Source organism: Lissotriton helveticus, chromosome 6 (genome assembly GCF_964261635.1).
Source record: "Lissotriton helveticus chromosome 6, aLisHel1.1, whole genome shotgun sequence".
Classification (NCBI taxonomy): domain Eukaryota; kingdom Metazoa; phylum Chordata; class Amphibia; order Caudata; family Salamandridae; genus Lissotriton; species Lissotriton helveticus.
Window position 1 is genome coordinate 491,378,264 of NC_136067.1, and position 22,325 is coordinate 491,400,588.

General features: G+C 49.7%; 1 pseudogene; it reads right to left on the reverse strand.

Moving 5' to 3' along the window:
* Positions 1 to 10,068: 10,068 nt before the first annotated feature.
* LOC144762363 (uncharacterized) lies at positions 10,069 to 11,100 on the reverse strand (annotated as a pseudogene).
* Between the last annotated feature and the right edge of the window lie 11,225 nt (positions 11,101 to 22,325).

The window sequence follows — 22,325 nt, forward strand, 5'->3', positions numbered from 1 at the left end:
TCTTTAGTCTTACCGGTAGCTATGTTGTGTTTCAGAACTGCACACTCGTTTATAAAATGACCTGGCTGTTTACAATAATTGCAGTTTCCTTTAACGGGAGCTGCAGGATGACTGGCTTGATTCGGACCCCTCTTCTGACTGTCTTGAGGAACGGATTGTGCAACTAGCACTTTCATTTTCGTGTCTTTCATACGTCTCCTTTCATGTTCTTGTTCTTCTCTAATTCTATTCTGGTGATATTGAAGCATCTGGAGCATTTGGGACGGGGTATTAGCTTGCCAGGTACTTTCGACTTTCAAAACTCGGTTTTTAATTTGTGGACTTGAATTCTCGACTAATTTAGTAACAAAAAGATGAGGGTATGATTCACTACTTGTCTTGAGGCCACTGTTGATGCTAAAACATTTCTCAAATCTAGAATAAAAATCACTAATATCTTCATCTTGTTTCTGTTTACAGGCTGAGATTGCATCCCAGTCTTCCTTTTTAGTTGTTAATAATCTGGGTAAAACTTGAATCAATAATTCAGGTAATTCTTTACATTTATCTCCAAGACCGGTACCTGGTACTCGTGCCTTATCTTCGGCTTCTAGAACTGTCCAATCGATCTTTTTCTCTCCCACCTCCCAATCTTTTTCTTTGAGTTTCTCATATACCCCTGCGGGCAACAGGACCTTTAGCATTTTAATAATATCTGGATACGTGTATTCTCCCATACGGAGCATGTCTTTTAATTCTCGGTGGAACCCTGCTGGATCTTTATCATGACAGGGAATTAACTTTTTCATCTCTAAGAGTTCCATCTTTGTAATCGGGGTGTAAACAAACACTCGTTGCATTTCACCACCGTCTGTCTTAATTGGATGCACTTCTCGTAACGGATTTTGTCTGTCTATGTAAAAGGGTTTACTTTCTGGGGGTGAGACATGAACAAAATGCGGGTTCAAGAACGTTCTATATTTGTGGCGCTGTTCTAGAATGACACTAATTAAATCGGTACCTAAACCTTTCCATTTATACTGGAGTAACTCGTTCAGGACATCGTGTAACGGACCTGGATCAGAATGTTGACCCTCATACAATGTAATGAGGTGCTGGATCATATACATACCCACCAGTCGCTGCTCGGCTGGGGGCAATTTCAGAAACATTTGTGCCACTATTTCGTCTGGAAAAGTGGTAGAATCAGTAATCCATCGGACTGCTGATCAGACTAGTTCTTGTTCATGCATGGTACTTAACTCGCTATAACCGATTCGTGATTTCAGAATATGATCGGTAGCTTGGAATACTTGTTCTAGAGAACCTTGTTCTGGCGCGGGATGATGGAAAGTTGACTTGTGTTCTAGACGTAAATGGCGATCTGGAAATCTAGATTTTCCTACATACGCTATTCTGGCGGGATTCTCGTCGTCTACCTCTTCAGTATCAGAGTTACTTTCTTTCTCGCTTACTCGTGCTTCTTTACGTTGTTCGTGTATCCTTATTATTTCTTTACGAATCTTCTTGTACATACTCTCTATACTACTGATGGTCTTATGCTTACCCTCGGCTATATTATCACTCCACCTTGTCAGGACTTTCATTTCGGCTTGATCTTTGGTCGGATAATCTTGTTCCCTTATTAGACAATTAATCAGAAACTTTAATAGCATGAGCTGAATTTCAGCTTTCCTTTGAGACATGACGTCACTAATACTTTCTGGATCATTCCCTGTACGGATAAAACGATATATTCTGTCTAGATCTTCTTTCATATCTGGTAGGGTGACTAGATACTCGGTCACCTTTCTTACGCGTAATGAATATAAAACCATATTATCCTCGCCTGGGACTGGATCATAGCCACATTCGGTAAGGGCTTTTCTTATTTCTGCAACAGACTGATATCTGGGCGTACGCTGTGACGCTTGTGCATGTAATTCGGCTAACGGTAAACGCTTCTGTGGCGGCGGGGTTCCTGGAGGACCTCCCCCTGCGGCCCCTAAACTAGAATCGTCGACTGATACTCTTCGTGCTGGCAGAGTGGCAAATTGAAATGCGGGCTGAACTTGTAGGACGGGCTGGACCGGGGGTGCCGTAGCAGGTACTGCAGTATCTGGAGGAGCGGGAAGTGCCTGATTTACAGGGACTGGCGGAGCAGGAACAGGATTTGCATATTCCGGGACTGTGTCGTCCAAATAGGACGAAATGAAAATATCAGCTGCGGTCGGTTTGTGACGTAGCTTAGTCGGAACTAATGGTGGCGGAAAGTTACTGGATGCCTCCGGGGTCGCTTTTGGCAAGCCCTCGGCAAGAAGAGGATACATACCCTTAATGAGGGCGTTCCTCTGTCTGTCTGACTGTTCGGTTTTAACTCGTTCACCTATCTCGATTAATTCTTTTTCTTGTGCTCGTTCTAAGGATTCTCTACCTAATTCAGACTTTCTGATTTCTTTTTCGGTTCTTTTATGAGATTCTTTGCGCCATAACTCGATGGCATCTTTCTGTGACTGTCTGGCTTTCTTTTTCCATAATGCCTCTTCTACTCTCATGATGCACTCGGCATCCCACGTACCTGATACGGGCCATCTATACTTTTCTTCTAACTCCTTGGTATACTCTACCCACAAATCTAGATACAATATGGCGCTTATGCCATGCTTCTGATACATAAAATGACCTGGACTGTCCCTAGGAGGGACAGGAACTGCTGCTTCCAGCAGACCTTTTCTGGTTTTTAACTGACGCAGTTTTGAAAAGAGCGGCATGACTGAACTATAATCTGGACACAATACAATACACAATAAACACGATAATTACTTCACACTCATACCACGACATTAAAATACATGAATAACATTTAAAATAACAGTTCGAGCAGAATACTACCTGGAATACGGAAAACAGAATACATGAATTTTCTCGAGAACAGAACTGACTAGAACAGAAACTAGATGCACTGCTGAGACAGTACGAAACTTACCGGTCTCATAAAGAGGCACGTCAGGACCCGCATCCACCGAAGTGGACACTTCGTTTGGGATATGTGTACCACCAAAACCCCACGGACCAGAGTCAATTAAAGTGACCCTGTCTAGATACTACCCCAGCAACGGTACTCACCGGGCAGCAAGAACGGAAGGCCTCGGACTGGACTGGACTGCTTCGACGCCGGACGGACGAACTTCGGACTTCTGTTACGGGTGGGCCTCCGGATACCTCGGACCTTGGACTCTCGGCTTGGGCTCTGGTCGGGACTCGCCGCGTTCCTCCACCGTCTCGTCTGGATGCTGGACCGCCTCCTCCGTCTCCTCCGTGGGCCTGAGGGATACTTGAAGCAGAAATATCTGCCGGTGCGCAGAAGAGTTCCGTCACGACTGCAGAGGGTCAGGGGGTCGGCGTGGCTTCACCGACGCGTGGGGAAAGGGCAAGTCCCTGTTCGGGCGCCATTATGTGGTATATAAATAAATAATACCGGATCTATTTTTGTCTAGGCATAGTAATAACAGATAGCTCAATAAATAAGAGTCAAGATTCGAGGTAGTAGGAGTTTGCAGGTTTATTACAGCATAAAGGACAGGAACAGGACAACCTGCACAGGAATAGGATGGCAAGGCCGGGCAGCTGCCCGAGAGAGGATCTGGAATGAGCGCGCTAGCTTTTAATAACAATACACGAACATATATACTAAAACAGTTGCATTACAGTACATATAATGGGCGGAGCAGTGGGTGTGGTCAATAGCAGTCGCGAAAGATAAGGGTGAAAGTAGGTGTAACAGAGGCGTATACATAGACATGTGATGCAAACGTAACAGAATATGTCATGAATGGGGCGGAAACATGGAGGGGGCTACCTAAGGAGCCGGGACCTCTAACCTGGTGGTGCGCGCAAACTGGCAATGACGTGTTACTAGGAGAAGCTGGGGGCTATGAACTCTGTGCTAGGAGCAGAGACTGAAGTCTGGAGAGTCAGGGCGACATGTACCTAAGCAGTATCTAGTATCTGATGTTTAGAGAACATGTTGTTATAAACTAAGAATCAGGAGGGGAAAGGCTAACAGACTCTAAGACTGGAGCATGCATTATTCTACATGTAGTGCGTGATGAAGAATATTAAAGGACCATTAATACAGTATTTCTCTTACATGGAGACGTAAAGGCTAGACAATGACGGAAACTATTGATGCAGTTCAGTAGCTTTAGGAATGCAGAGAAGACGGGCTGAACTGATAACTAGAATCATAACATACTCTTGGCAGACTCAGAGGCAGAGCCAGGCTGAGCCGGGCACTGCAAGGCAGGGAGTAAGTGAAGGGTCAGGAACACAGGTGGGGGCTGTATCGCTCCTCAGCGAGGGCTCAGGAGACAGAAGCTGAAATCTGGTGTCCGGGCCGTCTTGAGGCCTAGAAACGGGGACTTTACAATGAAATAACGTGCACACTGAGAAACGTGGCCTGATATTCATAGTATTCACGAGAACTGGAAACTGGCATACTAGAGATGGACACAACTATAATTGCGTCTTTAATCGAACATGGGGAATACATATGCATATTAATCATGCACACATAACATATGATGGAGGACGCGTAGGGACACGGAACATGGCAGAATTTACTTTTCCACATTATCCTTAACCTTATCCAGGAGGGAGGTAAGTAGGTCCAGCTTGGCATCAATATTCTTCAAGCTGGATTTCACCTCTAATAATATTCCTTTCAGGTCCAAGTCTTGCTCTTCGATGACGGCATAATCTGGGAGGTGTGAGGCAGCTCCTTTTCTGCTTTGGGTCGGTTTGCCTGGCGCTGCGTTTTTTTCTGAAAGATAGCTTGTACTGCTTGCCTTCCGGCTTGCCCATGGCCACATGAGGCGGGGGACCTGAGGCTCGGTCGGCTGGCGAGGCTCGAATGTAGTGGATGTTGTGGCCCTCAGACCAACCAGCAGTGAGTCCCCCAGCATCTCAGCCGCAGTCGCAAGCCGCCTCCTCCGATCGAGGCAGCCGTGGGCTCTTTGATGGATGCAGGGATGTCTGGCCCAAAAACTGGGGCAGCGGGGCAAGCTACAGCCACAAACGATGAGCCTCATGCCAAATGGTTCAGTGCGGTGATTACTAGTCCCCAAGGCCGCAGACTTACCTGGGGCACCGGGCAGCAGCAATAGTGAGGCAGGGCTGCTGGGCTCAACATACAGCCAAGGTCTAGCCAGTAACAGGATGTCTCACAGGCTGGAGTGTAATGGCACAGAATCGATCAGGGTGCTGGGGGGTGGGAGTTTGTCCAAACCCCCCCGCCAAGCTTGCTGGGCTAACTACACTCACCGCCCACCCGGTCCAGACCCGTCCGGCTAGCCCTCAGGCGTGCTCCTCCGCGGGTGGCGCACATAGCGTCAGTCTTCACTTCGCCCCCCGGAGACAGGCCAGGCACGGGCTGCAGTCCAGCCAGCTGCAGCTCTGGCACAGCTCCGCAGAGTCCCAGCACTGGCACCATCCGAGGGCCGTACGGTTGTCTCCAGTGTCGCGCCAGCAGCCCTGGCCTCCTCCATCTGCCTCAGCGCCAGGGCTCAGCCCCGCAGCCTGTGTGCCTCCTCAAAAGCCAGAAAGCCGGTTCAGGCCTCAGTTGCCTCCCAGCCACCTCGCACCGGTGGTTATGCCCAGGACGGCATCGGCTTCGGTATTATCACTGCCTCCCCAGCAGTGCCGGCCCGAAAGATGTCATAGTCATGGAGGCAGGGTCAGATGGGCACTATTGCAAGTGGAACATGTACGATTATGAGCTCAGCGGGCAGAGCTCGCCTACATTGCAGCCATCTTGAATTGAATTGAATTAAATACTTATATAGCGCAAAACTGCCACCCTACAGGTATCCTGGTGCTTGGATGTCGGGTAGACACCACAAAGCAGAGTCAATTGTCGATGAGACGATCTAAAGATCACCTTTTGGAAATAGCCAAGTTTTCAGGCTCTTCCAGAGTTCCAGAGGTAACTCATTCCATACACGCGAGGCAGTCACACCAAAGGCTCTGCCTCCCCATCCAAGATCTCTTAAATCTGGTGGTTGTTATCAGATTTAGATTTGAAGAGCGGAGCTGCCTCCCAGGATTATACCAGGCAAGCATCTCCTACAGGAGGACAGGACCCTGACCATGTGCTGCCCTGTATACAATGCAGAGAGATTTAAAACAAATTCTCTCTTTGATGGGGAGCCAATGAAGATCTCTCAGAGCCAAAGTCGTAGAGGACCTGTGCTGTCTATTTAGCACCATCTTTGCTGCCATAGACTGGACTCTCCGCAATACCTGCACATTATATTGTGGCATCCCCAGGTACAGGGAATTGCAGTAGTCCAGCCTACTCAGAATTACACTCCTCACTACCAGAGAACAAGTGACCTTTGGAAGTAGCAGAAGAACTTTCCGTAACATATGAAGCAGGGTGAGGCAAACGCTGGCCGTTTTATTGGCTTGTGAGTCCATTTGGAGATTTCCATTGACCATAACTCCCAGATTACGCACCACATTAGCCGGGATCAGGGGTTCATCCTTGGGAGTAAGTTTGAACTCCACCGATATATGACGAGACATTCTAGTGGCAGGACAATACACCACCTCTGTTTTCCCCCCATTAAACTGTATGGAATTTTTCCTAAGCCAACCAGCGGTCTGGCGCATACACTTCTGGAAGGTGTCCATAGATTCCGCTTGTTTCCCCTCCAGGGAGAACACCAGTTGGGTATCATCTGCATAGTTGACCAGATCTAACCCATAAGATTTAATAATGGGGAATAGAGGGCGCAGGTAGATATTGAAATGAATTGAGCTAATCGCCGAGCCCTGTGGCACCCCATGATGTACTGGGGACATGCCTGAGGTGAACGGCGTCAGAGACACAGCCTGTTGTCTTCTGACAGGTAAGATTTTAACCACTGCAGGGCCCATCCTTTCACCCATATACCTTTCAGTCTCTCCACTAACACGGTATGGCTCACCGTATCGAATGCGGCTGACATGTCCAAAAACACTAGGACAGAGGAGTTCCCACTGTCAGCGCACATACGTAGATTGTTCATTACGGTTGCCAAAGCCGTCTCGGTACCGTGTCCCGGGCGGGAGCCATATTGATCAATGTCCAGCAGAGAATTATCTTCCAGGTAGCACAATAGATTTTTACTAACTACCTTCTCTAAGATTTTAATAGGATATGGCAATCGGGAGATTGGTCTGAAGTTCGCTGGGTTAGTATTGTCTAGGGATTTTTTTTTTAGCAAAGGAGTCACCACTGCTTACTTCCATACCTCTGGTACCTTTCCCTCCACCAGCGACTGGCAACAGATCTTCCATAGCCAGGGAAAAGTTTCTTGACCAAACTTTTTCCAGATTTTGTTAGGAAGTAGATCTAAATGAGAGCCCGGGCGAAGCTACACCTCCCTAAAAGGGAACTTAAAACAGTAGGAGTCTCATAGTGATTTACAATGGATCACTAGACCTAGAAGTCCTAATTACCAACATGTTTTGACCATTCTAAGAGCCTTTACAGGTCTGAGGTCTCTATCATTGAATTCAGATTGATAGGAACTCCCAGGGACAGACTATCTTCCCTTGGTCGAGTCCACCAGGGTAGCATCATCCTTACCTCGGTGTGAGAGGTCGTCAAATGATGAGACATGCCTAAATAAGTTGAGGGTAAGACGACTTCTCAAAAATCTTTTGATGCCCTATTAGAATAAGTGAAATAAATAAATGAGATTCCCTCAGTGCGACTATAAACAACCTACTAAAAACCGCAAGCCCTGTAATTCTATACATTCTTTAAGGGTTCTTAACTTGAGAAGTATTGATTGCATTTTTGTTGTTTTTGTCTTCTTTTTATTCAGTAAAGAATACAATATTTTTGTAATTCAGTGTGGAGTCTTGTGGTGGTGTTTACACTATGTTACTGTACCTTAAGTGTGCAAAATACTTTACACATTGCCTCTTACGCTAAGCCTGACTGCTCTGAGCCAACCCACCAGAGAATGAGCACACGTTAATTTAAGTGTGTGGTTTACTTACCTTGACTAGAATTGTGGTCCCTACTTTGACGGGGTGCATACTCCTGCCAACAGGAGACCCAATTTCTAACAACTTCTTTTATCCAACTGGCAATACTTTTTTTTTTAACATTTTTTTTTACATCTTTTTATTTGCAGTTCAAAAATATAAACAGTACCATTATTGTATTACAGACTATTATTACTGCAGCACAGCCAAGTATAACAAGAGTTGAATATACATCACTAAAAAGGAAATAAGACACATCAGATTTCCAAAATCACGGATCCACAAGTCGGGTGAGACTCTCATGTACCCTGGGTATAGTCCCCCTCGCTCTGTACGTCTGCACTGATCCGTTGTTGCAGATATATACGTTGTGGCTCCCAAATGTCTCTGGGCTTTGAAGAGATCGGCAGTTCCTCTGCATAAAGTTCCAGCGTCTCTTTGCAATAGACTATATCTGCAATCCACTTTGCAATACTTGGTGCCCATCTACTGTCCCACATTAAGGAACTCCCCGCTTAGCCATAAGTAGAGCAATTTGTACAACTTTCCCCAGGACACCCTTTACATGAGGGACATAGCTTAGAAGGCGGACCAAACGTGTACACGGAATTTCCGTACTGGACATTTCTTTTACATGCTGCACTACCCGTTCCCAGTAGCAAGCCACCCTCCCACACTCCCAGGCATCCAACTGGCAATACTTTGTGTAACCCGGAAGTGCTGACCCTGCTCCTCCAGCACTCCTGTCGATTAGACGACACTCACTAAGGACCTGACCCCTCCTCCTGTTTTCTGTCCTCAGTCTTCTCAGTTCCAGTATGAACATTCTCCACATGCTCCATTCTGGAATTTGTTTCCCAGCTGTGTTCTGCTGTTTAGTTAGCCTTGTCTTATTTACCAGCTTTAGGGCCTGATTTCATTTTTCAGGGACGGCCCGCAGTTCTGCCATGGGAACAGAGTAAATTACTCCATCCCCATGGCAGAGGGACCACCCCTCAAATTTATAACCACCAAATATGGGTTCATTTATAATGTATTGACAGAAATCGCTGTCACGCCAGTTCCTGTCAATGCATCGCGCAATAAACAGACCACGCAGTGTGTAAGCGTAAAAGGCCATTTATTAGACCAGGCTGCGTAATCTGCACAAACCATAAACATCAACAAGTAAATAACATCAAACCCCCCACTCATACTCCCCCCTCATTTGTTTCACCCGTTCCACCTCATCACAAAGCCCTACAATCTCCATCATACCTTATTCCTGCCCATCAGTCACTTGTCATCCAGCCCGCTCCTTGCGTCCTTCCAGTCATGCCTCTATCCGCCCTTCGAACTCCCCCCCCCAAGGGATGGGTGTGCCCGCTCTTGACCCCCCTGTCCCTTCCAAGTACCGCCTAAAGCAGCTCTGGCCTAAACTGGCAACGCCTAGGACCTACCCAAAACCGCACCTCCAACTGCCGGGTGGGTGGGTGGCCTTTCTTTTCCCTCCCGATGGTGCCAGGCGCAGGAAGAGGAAGTTCCCTTCCTCCCCTGCACCTATATACCCACCCCCTAACTCCTCCCCTTCCCCTGCCTGTCCTATCATGCGCGAAAGACCCCGGGGGAAGACTAGTCTGCGACTGTGCTTCCCCCGGGGCCCGGCATCGCGCAATAAACAGACCACGCAGTGTGTAAGCGTAAAAGGCCATTTATTAGACCAGGCTGCGTAATCTGTACAAACCCTAAACATCAACAAGTAAATAACATCAAACCCCCCACTCATACTCCCCCTCATTCGTTTCACCCGTTCCACCTCATCACAAAGCCCTACAAGCTCCATCATACCTTATTCCTGCCCATCAGTCACTTGTCATCCAGCCCGCTCCTTGCGTCCTTCCAGTCATGCCTCTATCCGCCCTTCGAACTCCCCCCCCAAGGGATGGGTGTGCCCGCTCTTGACCCCCCTGTCCCTTCCAAGTACCGCCAACCAGGGAACCCCCTGTAGGGCAGTTCCCTGTCCCCCCCCCCCCGACCTAGGTTAGGCCGCCCGCACCATCACATCCGCAATCATTCCCTGCCACACCAGATATTCTCATTCCACAATTTGCTCACAACGTCACGCATCTCCATTATGTATCAAGCATTGCCCAGCTGTGACAAGTGCACTCCGTCGTCCCTAAAAGCCAAAGGTTCCTCCAGTCGAATCCCTCCATGAGCAATCACTTTAATGTCCTTGTCAGTACAGTATAGTCTCATTGCCCTGTTGAGCTTCCGTCGTGCCTTTTCGATCGCCCCATGTTTCATCGCCCCTCTCCACACTTTCCTGGGGACTAACTCAGTCCAGGCCATGCAGGTCCCCGCAAGCCTAGATTTCAGCACCTCCAAATCCCTCTGCATGAGCTGTAAAAGCGCCAAACCAGACAGCTGCACCAGATCATTTTCGCCAAGATGTATTATCAGCAAATCAGGGCATCCCCTCTGCGGGACCATCTTCGCGAGCCAGGGCAGTAGTGCCCCCCATCGCATGCCGCCCTTGCCCCACCATTGTACCTCGTGCAAGTGTCCTTTCAGTCCCAGGTTACGGCCGTAAACCTGTCGCTCAGCATATTTGGACGCCCAATGCACGAAGGAGTGCCCAACAATCCAAGTCACCGTCTTTTTTCCCGGTCCACCCACGCAACCTACGAAGAAAAAGATGTTAGAACAAGAACACCAACCATGAAACAACCAACACCCTACCTGGGACCATCTCATTTCCTCACATACCTCTCACAACAACGGGACTTCCAGCACCCAATCCGCCGAATCCTGTCCCAAGACCACCCCAACTGTCGCAGCCCCAATTCTAAAGGAGTGAGTCCCGAAACCAGACGCATCCAGCCCCAATCGCCGCAAAGCCTTGCGCAACACCGCCAACAATTGGCCCGCCGTCAACCTCGCGCCTGAAGCGTGACAAAAGATCTCCCCACGTGCCACACTCGCCGTCCCCAGGAAAGTCCGCCATTCAAACACAGGGCACACTGGCCCGCCCTCCGTCTCATTCAACCATACCCACTTACCTCTGCCCAACTGATCAGTCTTCGAGCACCGCAACCAAATACCCAGGCGACCACCGTCCACCCGGATGTCCTCAAACAACCTGCCAGCCATGCCCCTCGTACCCAGCAGCTCAGACACCCTAAACGCCCCAAAAAACATCCACACCATGCACAAACGGAAAAGGCCAACCTCAAACAGGTCATAACAACAGTCCGGCAACACCCCAACCAGCCGAACCAACAACTCAAAAGTAACCGCCTCCCGCAGCCTACCCCCCCCCCCACTCCTGCATTCCCTACCCCAACCCCGCAACATCCTGCTCACAATCACATCTTTGGTCGGGTCAAAACCCAGAAACAAGGCACAGTAAAAGGATATCCCCGCCAATTTACCAGAAATCGTAGCCGCAGTCAAGCCCCTGTCAATACAGTCCAGCACAAAATGTCTCAGTCCCTGTTCCACCACAGACTCCACACAAACAACAGCATCCTGCCCCCAACCCATGAAAACACTGAATTCAGACCATGCCAAGCGATACGTCCTCCTTGTCGTGTCTGCAACAGACCCCTCCACCAGGCCAATCCTCCTCACTCCCCCAAGGCCCAGATGCCGGCCGGCAGCTCGGTCTTGCACGCATCCGCTCCTGGCGCCAGGTGCCGGAACCGCTGCCACTGTGAACGAGACAAAGCATCCGCAATGTCATTATTCGCCCCAGGGACATGCTTCGCCCGAAACACCACATTCAACCGCAGACAAGCCAACATGAACCTCCGCAACAGACGCAGCACTCTCAGGTCCCTCGCCCTCTGACGATTCACCAGGTCCACCACCGGCATGTTGTCCACATGGAAAAGCACAGATCTGTTCCTGAATCCCCCCCCCACACCTCCAAGGCCACCAGCAGAGGAAAAAATTCCAAGAAAGCAATGCTCCGTCCCTGTTTGAGCCAGTGAGCCGGCCAGCTCTCCGCGCACCACCTCCCGTCCCAGAAAACACCAAACCCCGCTGACCCAGCCGCATCAGAGAAAATTTGGCATTGCCAGACCGCCCTCTCCTCGTCAAATTCCAGTGGCACACCATTGAACTCCTTCAGGAATGCAATCCAGGTCCTTAGATCAGCGCGCGCTCCCATGGAAACCCTGACCCTGTGATGTGGGAGTACTGCCCCCGACATGGCCATGCCGAGCCGGCTACAGAACGTCCGCCCTGCTCTCACCACTCTACAAGCAAAGTTAAGGAAACCAAGGAGTTTCTGAACCGCCCTCAAAGGGATCCGCTTTTCCTCAACCGCCCATTCCAAACAAGCCAGGATTTCCGCCACTTTGGCCGCGGGAAGGCGCGCTAGCCACTGCACTGAGTCCAGCTCGATCCCCAGGAATGTCAAACAACAGCTGGGACCAGCCGTCTTCTCCGGTGCCAGAGGCACACCGAAATGAAGGGCCAGTTCTTGGAATCGCGACAGGGCCCTGCCGCAATCCCCGGAAGCCGCCCTCCCCAGGAAGAGGAAATCATCCAAGTAGTGGGTAACCTCACGGCACCCACTGACTCTCACCATGGCCCACTGCAGGAAAGTGCTAAATAGTTCAAACAGCGCACAGGAGATGGCGCACCCCATGGGCAAAACTTTGTCCACGTAGATGGCCCCTCCGAACTGCATTCCTAAGAGCGAGAAATCCGCCGGATGAATGGGCAGCAGGCGGAAGGCTGACTTGATGTCACATTTCGCCAACTCAGCTCCAGCACCACACACCCTCACCAGACGGATCGCATCGTCCACCGACGCATAGAGCACCCTAGAATCTTCCTCTGCAATGAAATCGTTCACTGACTGCCCCTCCGGCCACGACAAATGGTGTATCATCCTAAACTCCCCTTCCTCCTTCTTCGGCACCACACCCAACGGAGAGATGATCAGATCGTCCAAAGGCCAGTCAGTAAACGGGCCAGCCACCCTTCCTTCCTCAACCTCCTTCCTCAGCTTAGCGCCCACCACATCAGGCAACTCCTTTGCAGAGCGCAAGTTGTCAGCCCAACGTCGCTCCCTGGGGCCCTGATAGCCCACCCGGAAACCCTCTGTGAAACCCCAGAAAAGTCGCGCCGCCGCCTCCTGATCCGGGTAGCACGAGAGCCACGGGGCCATCCCCTCCACCCTAACCGGTGTAGGCGCCCTTCTGACCAGGGTGGCCCCGCCCTCGGGCGTTCCTCCACTGTTCCGACGGCGTGGCAAGTGTGAGACACTGAGTGAGAGCATGTTTTCCGCCGCATTTCGAGCACTCATGCTTGAACTTACAGGGGTACCTGGAACAGTACCCCTTATTGTAGCTCCAAAATGCCCCTGTGGAATATCCTCCCGGCTTAGTCTGTTGACCCGAAACGATGGTGCTGGGCACTGCGCCACCCCCCACCCCACCGTGGGCGGGACGCGGCGGAAAGGACCGATACACCACCGGTAAGCCGCTAGCCGTGTGTGTGGATGCAGTGGAGTGCGTGGACGCCATCCACTGCACCCAGAGTTCCTGATCCACCTCCCCCCAGCTCTTCTCCGGATTCGCACTGACCCTGGCCCTAAACTCTTCGTCATAACTCAGCCAAGCAAATCCCCCAAACTGCATCTGAGCCTTGCGAATGATGTCCATGTACTTGAACAACGCAATCGCCCTGTCCAGATACTTTTCACAGTAGATACTAGCATAAATCAAGAATGCTGAAGTCTAGTTCTCCATTGTCACAGGTACCCTGGGGCATCTAGTCAGCTCCCACTCTTCTTCCTTCGATCCCTCCTTAGCCTGCACCTCCCTATGGAGCAAGTTAAACACATCCACAAATTCGTGCCTCCAAATCCGTGCCCTGAGTTTCTCGGAGAGATGTGAGCCCAATGGCATCGCCAACCCCATGTACGGCATTTTCTTCTGGACCTTCACCCCTTTCTCTTCCTTACCGTCCCCCTTATCCGTCTGCACACCCGTAGTCACCGACTTACCGTCCACCTTCTCACCATCCTCAAGTGGACCGCCCGATGGCATCGCTGGCTCCCTGACCGACCCGTCACCCACTCCCACCGACCTGCATGCAGGTCCTCTTACGCCCCTCCCCCCCGGGAAACGTCCTCCCAAGCAGCCCACCAGGAACCCTCACCTGTGAGTGCTGAAGTCCGTTCCCTCGGCCGTCCTCGGCGCGCCGCCACCTGGACCGCCGCCGTCCCAACTTTGGTCTTCGTCACCACCGAGGCCTGTAAAACACCAATGTCGCCGTTGTCTGCAGTGCCCCCAAAGCCCGCTGCGTCATCCCGCACCTCCCCATCTTCCAACTCGTCACTCTCATCACCATAGTCCAGCTCAAGCACCGGTTCCGGATCCAGACGCACACTCTCCACCTCTTTCACCACCCTCTTCACACCCTTCTGCACCCCCCCCGGCCACGCACTCCAGGCACACCACGTGCCGCAGGAGCCCGAGCCCTCGGTGGAGGGACAGCCGCTGCAGACTGCCCTGCTGCTTCAGTCCTGCGTTTTGGAACCGTCTTGCGCCCCGCCAGGCACCCCCGGGCTCTGCCGACAGCCACCGGCTTGGATCCCCACCCGCCCCTCAGGTCGCTCCAACCTGAGCGGGCCCCAGCACCATCGGGCCTCAAAGCCATCCTGGCCGTCCCTACACCTGCCGGCACTCCTCGGGGGGTGGAAGAGGCCACCACCGCCGACTTGGCCCTGACTCGCCTCTGCTCTTCCTCCTGTTCCACCTCCCTTTCCTCCTCAGAGGTCGGGGTAGGGGGCCCTTCAATCTCATGGCTCCACACCCCCCCTGCCCCAGACTGCTCCGCCCACCTCGCCTCCCGGATCTGCTCCATAACCCGCTCCTGTCTGGCCCTGTCCTCCCATGACATAGGGCCCCAGATCATAGGGGGCGGGGGCGGGGGCGGGCAGTAGCCAAAAATGTCGGCGCCCTGGGGGGCAAAACCCACCTGGACCGGACCCAGGGACCAGCCCCTCCCATCGCCCAGGGGAACGGGCACCACCGACTCACCCGGGCCCTCAGGGGCCCCAGCCGACCCACGCCCAACCAAGGCAGGAGTGGGCGCCCTGGAACTGACGGACAGGTCGAGGGGGGCATCATCCCCCTGTTTCCCAGCCGCCGACACCGCCCCCTCCCCGCAGGCCCTCCCGGCCGAGAGGTCCTCCGGCTGACCGCCTTCCCCTGTGACCCCGGGCACCCCACCGGCATCCCCAGACAACCCAGGCGCCAAAACCTGCCTCTCACCCTGGCCTACCCCCCCCCTTCCTCCCCCTCCGTCACTACACACCGTGTGAGCACATGGCCCGAGGGGCCTGCACCCCCCATAGCAGCTCCCGAGGCCCCCGGCACGAATTTGAGGGGAGGGAAGGCTCGCGGGGGCAGGCTCTTACGTTTCCCGCCCCTCGCAGAGTCTCTGGGCGATCCGCCCCCCCTCCGCTCCAGCTCGTGCTCCCGCGTGTCAGGCTCGTCGTCCTGACACGCTAGTACCGCCGCGCTGACCCCCGCCGAGGCAGCACGTGTACCCCTCATAGCCCCCACCCAAGCCTGACCCAGCACACCAGGCTGGAGCAAGTCCTCACGGCCGGCCCTGGCCAGCAACAGCAAGGCCGTCCGGACCTCGTCGGCCGAGACCCCTGACATCGTGCCAAACCTCACGCTTCCGGCGTGAACTGGAAACCGGCTGCCGTGAGACAGCCACCCGACGCAACAGCAACAGGCCCAGGCCACTACTCTACTGCACAAAGCACCCTAACACTATCCCTACACTAACCTCTCCTTTCTTTTCCCTCCCGATGGTGCCAGGCGCAGGAAGAGGAAGTTCTCTTCCTCCCCTGCGCCTATATACCCACCCCCTAACTCCTCCCCTTCCCCTGCCTGTCCTATCATGCGCGAAAGACCCCGGGGGAAGACTAGTCTGCGACTGTGCTTCCCCCGGGGCCCGGCATATCGCTGTTTGGTGCCGGGCTGCGTCAGCATGAAGCAAACCTACACCAAACTGTTATATCTTTTTATTTAAAAAAAGAAACCCCTGAAACAGGATTTTTTTCTTTTTAATGAAAATGGTAATGCTCTCCTCACAAGTCATCTCCGTTGTCGGGGGAGGGTTTGTCTGGCCGTGAGTGACAGTAAAAAATTGCTTCATGTTCGCCCATCCTGATTGGCAGAGCAGACATATAGCCATTCCCCCGATGGCCCTTACTCCGTTGGGCTTTTGGGAGAAAATTGGTTATGGCAGTGATAGAGTAGTCACTGGCATAGTCAAACTTAAGGTCCGCCTGCAATTAAATTGGGCGGCTGGACCATTATGTTGGGGGCGTGTATGCTCATCACTGTTGCGAGGGAGTATACATACCACCAACATATAAATAAGGCCCTTAGTCTCAAGTTCCTGACACAGACAGACTGTGACTTACTTATCTCCCATCACGCCGAAAACTGAAAAGGATGCATTTTATTTAGATGTGGGTTACTATACCTTTTCCAGAACGATGCATACACAGAAGAAATTCACTCTGTTGGTTTAAAAGGCTTTATTGGTATGTTAAAGCCCACCTTTAGTGCAGACTGTAAGAATAAATGTAAATAGCACTTTTATGTGCCAATGCCTTTCTCCTTCCAACTCAATTCACCTGAGCATCCACATTGACCAAAATCTTTCTTTTTAAAGATGCACTAGCCTCCACAATAGTAGCACTGTACCTTTCAACTGAAAGTGCTAAACAGAAGTATACTGTTTGCCAAGCAAACATTAGCACATCCCAGAAGTCCATGCTCCTATTAAATCTCTCCTCAACTTTGCAACTTTGCTATGTGGTAGTTCAGTTCAAAACATACATGGTACTTTCAGAGAACATTTTGTATCGACAACTGGAGCAAAATGCTGATGCCTGCCTGATAACAAGTCTTTCAAGAAAGGAGCATACTTTCTCCACTCTTCAACCACTTTACTGGCTTTCAGTCCATTACCAGGTAACTTTAAAAGCTATGACAATCATTGCGTAAATTCTTCAGGCGTCATTGCACTCAAGTCTTCCTGGTACATCCGCTAATTTAGCCATCACAACATAATGTAAATTAATATGTGAGATTTGGTGATAAGGCACTCTTGATGTCCGAAGCTAAAATCTAGGACTCACTTTCAGTCCAAAGACACACCAAGATGTAGAAAACGTTCCAAAAAGCTGGCTATTCACTATGTTATCGCCAGTCACAAAAGTTTTACTTTGCCTTTCGGCAGATATGTTCTTTTACTCTAGAGCATCAAGAAGCCTAAATAAATGATGCGCTCTAAAAAAAAATAACATAAGACCAACATTTCAGTCTCTCTGTGGGTTCTAAGTAGTGGTTGAAGATTTCTAAGACAATCAATGCAAGACTCTGGTACCAAGACTGGCGTGGTTCACTTTTTTTTATTTGTGTAGTATTATATTTGGAAACTGAGTGAACCCCTTTTACGCTTCTGTTTCCGCCTTTTTAATTTACAAACAATAGCAGCACACAGCTGTGGGAGTTTCTACGTATTACTGGTAGAATTCCTAGGTATGGGAATACCTAATACCCAGTACCATCATTGTAATTAATTGAGCAACATTCTATGCCCAATCACTGCCCTGTGATTGTTTTTTCGCAACCAGTTTTTACAACAGTCTACTCACCGTTATTTCAATCAGAGCACTTACCTTTTAATAGTCTGATTACTTCATTCGCAACCCACACATTGGGTCCACTAAAACCCCAACTACAATGTATAATACACCATGGTAAAAAAATCTAGGGTTAACATTTACGGTTGAAGAAATCAATTCGATCCTCTCTTGTCCTCCACTCTTGAGAAATAGCAACATCACCCAAACCAAGTCCCTAACCAACGATTGGGAGTTTCTAGAGAACTAAAGAAAGAACAAACTAAGAACATCATACATTGGGCTAATGATGACAGAATACCTTAGGGCGAATTCTGCACCCAGAGGCCTCTGGGTCAACAATGCCGCACAAAAATGTCTTCAAGACATCATTTTTAGGAAAGACTGGGCCTCTATTTCATGGAGCTGTACACAAGACTGGCTCGCACTAATAATAAAACCTTCCACTAGACTCTCAGAAGCAATGACAAGAGAAATATAAATCAGTGAGACGAAACTAAAGACGATGTTCCGTGTGACGGTTTTTAAGAAACAACTTGAATAAATAAAGAAGGAAATGGCAGATTTTGTGACCCATTCCAAAATACAGAAACTTAGTAAAGATCTAAAACCATTCTAACATGAAAAAGTCTATCTATACACGAAAAGTGATTACAGTCGACTGAAGGACCAGGACAGTCTGATTATGACTCCTCTGGAGGCAGTTCTATGGACTCCACAGGATGGAGAAGTGGTGATGAGAATAGAAATAAATGCAGAGGCAGAGGAAGGGGTTGTGGCTAGCAACCATTCTGGCAAGGACCAAACTATGAAGCGCAAACAAGCCCAGTTTTTCAACCTTTTTCACCTCAATTTGGAGGGTGGGTGAACCATTATTTGACGGGACACCCACCAAGATTCCCTTCCATGTTCAGGCTTTCAGAACACCCAAAGAGGAAGAAAGAAAAAAGAAGTAAGATGAGAAAATACAAAACAAGGCATACAGACCAGGAGTCGGACAAGGGATCAAACACCAGGAACCAACACCATCAATGATTAGTATTCAACCTGACTGACACATCCTTAACAGAAGACCAATAATCCATCCTAAAAAAAGGACATGGTTTTGTCCCCACTCCTACCCTCTATAAGTTCCAACTACACACTGGGGTGTCACAGTTCTACAGGAGAATCAAACAAAGAACACCCTTTTAACGAGGGAGACACCAACCTGAGGAACAATTCCCTGTTTTGCACCTCCAAAGCAATGGTACCTGTGGAAGTTTTAGCCTTCGAACAGGCCCTATTCAAGGAAATTAAAACCATAGACAACTTCCATTTCAAACCCTTTAGCAATATCACCAAGAAACAACATCTAGCACTAAAGAAACTTACAGACAATCAAGATCTGGTGATAAAACCAGTGGATAAAGGCGGCTGGATCGTCCTACTAAAAAAAAGCTGATTATTACACTCAATGTACCATGTTACTTTCAGATATAACCTACTACAGACGTTTGACTGAAGACCCTACAGCGTATGCTGGTTAAATAGACGAAACAATTTTGTCAAATTCATGTGCTCAGCACACCACACTGATGTTTCGGGTTGTCACCATTTTCTCAGAAGGCACAGGACTCAGAACCAAGACTTACTACACACATACAGATAGAAACAGCTTACTGTCATTTAATAGCTTTCATCCATGCCATCTGAGGGAAAACCTTCCCTATTGCCAATTCCTGAGAATCCATCAAAACATTAGCAACATACAAGACTACAATAATCAGGCATGGGCTCTTACAAAACAATTGAGAAACAGGGATTATCCAGAGCACACAATACAAAAGTGGTGCAAACATGCCAAGAACCAAAATAGAGAACGCCTTTTAGAAAAACCAGACAAGATCCCCAAGAGTGATATCCTTATGTGTGTCACCACATACTGCACAGTTTCCAATAGTGTAAAAAAGGTAATCAACAAGCACTGGAACATCATTAACTCAGGAACCCTAAAATGTCTAAAACTCAGATTTGCCCACAAATGAGGGAAAAAAACATTTCAGACTACTTAGTCCACACTCGACCATCAAGAATTTGAGAAACTAACAATGCAGAACCATCTGTTTGGGGCTTACAACATGTTGTAGATCATTACCCCTATGGCTCATGCTCAGTGTGCCACTCAACAAAGGCAAGCAAAGTCCTATATCTTGACGTGAATCTAAAATGGACCTTGAGAAGGCATGCCAACGACAATATGACACATGTAATCTACATGACTCTGCCACCTCATATATAAAGGGATGATGTAGGAAGATCAAAACCCGCATAGGAGTAAATGTCAGCAATATCAGGTGAAAAAAATAAGAACATGCACGAGCAACCACCCATCCCAGCTAAACACACGGCAAATGAGCTGGAATGGGTCTTCCTGGAGGTATTAGGCCACACTGACAAGAACACAGAATTCTCTTTCAAAAAGAGCAACACTGGGTCTACCATTTTCTGGAACAAGTCTGTTTATTAGGTGTTTTGGTAGGTGACTCCTTAGTGGCACACAGCTGATTGCTTACAACCACAGGGGCTGGTGGCTAGATACAATGCATTAAGAGTGTACATAGTTTGCCTTGATAAGGCCGACATCTGTATATTCAAAGGACCATTTCGGTCCAAAATGAGAGTCCACCTAAAGGGGGTAACAACATTAGGAAAATATATCCCTCCCAGCCACCCACCCCCCGATGAACGAAGAGCATACAGAAAAAGGGGAACCCATATCTAGATATCAAGAGCTGCATAGTGACCCCACGCTCCAAACCCACCCGTTCCCATTCCCACCGGCTCGCCTATCTGGGCCCCAACTCAGTCCGTAGTTGGAGGTATCAAATGTGGTACTTGTAGGAGTTTGGGGCAAGTGACCTCACAGAGATCTTTTGATAACAATGCTATAAAAGGAGCCCAAAGTTCTGCATATTTCTCGCCTTTCTGGTTTTGGATCAGCGAGAGTCGCTCCATTGTCAGGGTCACCCAGAGCCTATGGAGCCATGCCGCGTGATACAGAACCTTAGCAGTACCCCAGTGTACTAGGATTGCCAGTCACGCTGCAAGGAGAACCAATGCCATTTGTCTGCCATGCAGTGACCGCAATGGGAAGGTGAGGGGGTTCAATAACCCTAGTAGTGTATAGGCCGGGAAGCGAGGTATCTCTGTGTCAAATGTTTCTTCAATGTCATTTAGAACCCGCTCCCAAAATCGCTCTAGCATCCGAAAGAGTGTATACACTGTCATGGATGTCTATGATCTTGCGGTGGAAGAAGGTCGTTTGAGCTGGAGCTGGGGATGGCAAGTTCCTTCACGATGTTGAAGAGCTCTTTGCTGTTGTGTGCGTTGTTGTCGATGCGTTCCTTGAAGGAGGTCCTTTTGGCGGTTCAAATGAGTTGTTGGTGCCTGTGGCTGGCATTCTTGAGGGCTGCGTGGCTGTCCGGTGTCTGTTCATGGCGCCACTTCTTCTCGAGTATTCGGCAGGTCTGCTTGGATGCCTGGAAGTAAGTGGTGAACCAGATGGTCCTTCTGTTGGTGCGCCTGTTTGAGGGTTTCTTGATCGGTGCAAGAGTGTAGGCGCAGTTGTCAATCCGTTGCCTGAGGTTGCGGGCGGCTGTGTCGGTGTCGATGTGGTCGGTTGGTGGGTCTCGGGCGAGGGTGGTGATTAGCTGGTCTTCGTTGACTTTGTTCCAGCTGCGGTGGGGGATTTGTTGCGGTGGTTTGTGAAGTGTTTTTCTCAAAGGAGAAGTGGATGCAGCAGTGATCAGTCCAGTGGAGTTCGTGGTGTGGTTGAAGGTGACGGGGTTGCTGGCGGTAAAGATGGGGTCGAGCTTGTGTCTGGCAGAGTGGGTGGGTGTTGTGACGAGCTGTTTGAGTCCGAGGTTGCCGAGGTTGTCGAACAGGGTGGTGGCGTTGCTGTCATTGGTGTTCTCGAGGTGGAAGTTCAGGTCTCCGAGGAGGATGTAGTCTCTGGAGGCCAAGGCATGCGAGCGGACGATGTCTGTGATGGAGTCGCTGAACTGTGGCCAGGGTCCGGGGGGTTTGTAGACGAGGGTTCCTCTGAGGGTGGTGTTGTGATGGGTGTGGATCTGGAAGTGCAGGTGTTCGGCGGTGCTGAGGGTGTCTTCGAGATTCTGAGGGTATTCCTGTGGACAATGGCGATTCCTCCTACCAGTTTGTTGTAGCCATCCGCGTTGGCTATGGCAACATCGGGTTCATCCAGGTCTCCATCAGGAAGTAAGTGGGGGGCATAGAGGAAATGTGGTTTAACTTGCAATAAGCCATTACCTGTAAATACCACATATATCTCATTGTAACTGTTTACCTCTACACAATTTATCAGTCGTTTAGGATGAGACCATTTGCCTCTACCTGCATCCTATAGAGCAGTTTGGAACCTGCTCAGAGGTATTTAACATCAATATTTATATTTTCACACAAATCTACTACTAGAAGTCCAAACACCCTCTAAAAAACCTCATTCTAACACGCCTTCTGTTTTGTATGTTTAAAAACTATTTATGGATAAGATGAATAAAGGTTCAGGTAACGGACCTGCTCTTGGGGCATAAGATTATTATAACAATGTTGTGCTGCTAGCAGCTACCTA